The sequence below is a fragment of the Schistocerca piceifrons genome, unplaced genomic scaffold (genome assembly GCF_021461385.2).
Source record: "Schistocerca piceifrons isolate TAMUIC-IGC-003096 unplaced genomic scaffold, iqSchPice1.1 HiC_scaffold_713, whole genome shotgun sequence".
In the NCBI taxonomy this organism is placed as follows: Eukaryota; Metazoa; Arthropoda; class Insecta; order Orthoptera; family Acrididae; genus Schistocerca; species Schistocerca piceifrons.
The window spans coordinates 349,513-352,014 of NW_025728963.1; the positions used below are offsets into that span (position 1 = coordinate 349,513).

The following is a 2,502-nucleotide window of genomic DNA, read 5'->3' on the forward strand; positions in this document are numbered from 1 at the left end:
TGTTCTGAGGCATTTGTGCGGTGATTTTAGATAAAAATACATGACAAGAACAAGCCTATAGAGGTGACAAAATAACGTGATTGGAAAAAAAAACTGTGGAAAGAAGCCAAGCGGATGAAACAAAAGAAGACTAAACTCTGCCCGGACAGGCCATGAAGGCCCAAGGGTACCGACCGGCCGCCGTGTCATCCTCGGGCCATAGGCGTTACTGGAGGCGGATATGAAGGGGCATGTGGTCAGCACACCATTCTCCCTGCCGTGTGTCAGTTTACGAGATGGGAGCCGTTACTTCTCAGTGAAGCAGCTCCTCAGTTTGACTCAGAAGGGCCGAGTGTACCCGCTTGCCAACAGCGCTCGGCAAACCGGAGGGTCACCCATCCAAGTGTTAGCCCAGCCCGACAGCGCTTAACTTCGGTGATCTGACTGGAACCGGTGTTACCACAGCGGCAAGGCCGTTGGCGATGAAACAAAATACTGGAGTAAATAGTGAGCGCCTTCTGATGGCGTAGCCGCACAGTCTAACGTAACAGTCGCGACAGCTGACTCGCTGTTGTTACCCACAGCGATGGCAGAGCGCCAAGTGGCCAGCAAGCTATTCTTCTGAATGCGGTATCGGATGAGTGCGGACAGTATACTTTGTATTGATCTATACAACAGTTCTTACAATAGAGAGCATATGTACTGCCATAAAGAAGAACAATAACTAAAAAATGACACCACAGTCGTCCTTCTTTAATTTCCTAAGGAAAATGGGGAGATTGGGGGTGGGGGGTGGGGGGAAGGCATGAAACGGTACATTACAGAACAGTTAATTTACGATTCCTTTGTAACATACACGTACTTACCAAAGAATGTCGTTTTCTTTAAAGAACAAAAAATTGGTAGTAAACAGCAGAAGACCTGGCCTTTTACAGAAAAACTTTTTATATCTGAGCAGCAAATGGAAGTTTTGTTTGCTACACTTCCAGCCAAAGCAGTGAATGCGGATCGCAGAAAAATGGTTTGGACTGCAATACCTCCATTATTTAAACTACCAAATAAGCCACCACACCTGTATCGGAAGGGACAAACCCGGACGTGGTAATAAAACGTCAGAAACAATAAAACTGTTCCCAAGCACATAAGAAACTAATTACACAATTGTTGCTACATCTGAGTCAAAACGGCAAGAATCTTCAACACATTCGCTTTTGAAGCAAAAGTAATTATATTAATAAAAATTATCGGCTATCTGAAACTTAAGTGAAATTTTTACGTGTCGAGGATAGTGCCTATCATAACAATAACAGACCACAAACGGACACTATGCTTCTCATGCATGAAATACGTGTTTATATTTCTTGCTTACAGAGGAGTAAGCTGCAGTTGGGTTGTATTCGAAAGTACTTCTTCATAAATAAGTTGGAGCTTATGTCCATTGAATCAATGATATTAGGCTGTTTTTACTTTTATTTCACAATAATTAATGTCTCTTGATAAATTATTAATGCATGGAACGCAAAAATACAATAATTATTTCGTTAATTAAAGAGAAAAATGATTAAGAACAAACGTTATCCTTACGACGCATGTTACTGTCTGCTGTCTCACCGCTTGGAGCGCTAGTGTCACTCTAGCTGTCGAACGGTAGCAAGTTTCACAGCAGAAATGGTTCAAATGATTCTAATGGCTATGAGCACTATGGGACTTAACTTATGAGGTCATCAGTCCCGTAGAACTTAGAACTACTTAAACCTAACTAACCTAAAGACATCACACACATCCATGCCCGAGGCAGGATTCGAACCTGCGACGTAGCGGTTGCGCTGTTCCAGACTGTAGCGCCTAGAACCGCTCGGCCACCCCGACCGGCGCAGCACTAAATGTCGCGACTGTATGTGTTAGATCAGGGGTAGTCAATTTTTTACCACTCACTTTTTTACCCCTTTAGTATTAAAATTTTCTAATCTCTCACTGGTTCCACATCAATACTGATTTGTAAAAGTCCGTACGTAATCTTTCTTTTTTACAGCAAGTTGAAGCTTAGAGTAATAATAATAATAATAATAATAATAATAATAATTACTTATCAAATACTTTATTTCAAAATGTTGTGAAACCTAATGGAAAAGTTTTTAAAACTTCGTACTTCTACACCCCTCATGATAACTGCAGTGCTCGCTAGCGGGCGGTGGGAGTTTGCTTGACGCCCAATGTGTTAAACTGTAGGCGCCAGGAAGTGGTATAGGCAAAAAGAAATCAGAGGGACTTAAGCACCAAAGGGCATCACGTACCCAGCTGAACAAGAAATTTCCTACCATTTAAATTTCCCATTGGGATCCTCATTTGCTCCCTGTGCCTGCTAAAAATCCTTGTTATAGGCACTGGGTACAAAATCGCGTTTGCCACTCAGCACTCTTTCTGGCTCCTGTATTTTGGCTTTATATAGTTCAAACTCATGCAATAAACCGAGATCACGGGCTTTTTTTGCGCTATGGAGAATATGCATACTATTCTCAACTC

The 2,502-nt window shown here is 42.1% G+C and overlaps 1 pseudogene; it reads right to left on the reverse strand.

Moving 5' to 3' along the window:
- Positions 1-342: 342 nt before the first annotated feature.
- LOC124769758 lies at positions 343-460 on the reverse strand (annotated as a pseudogene).
- Between the last annotated feature and the right edge of the window lie 2,042 nt (positions 461-2,502).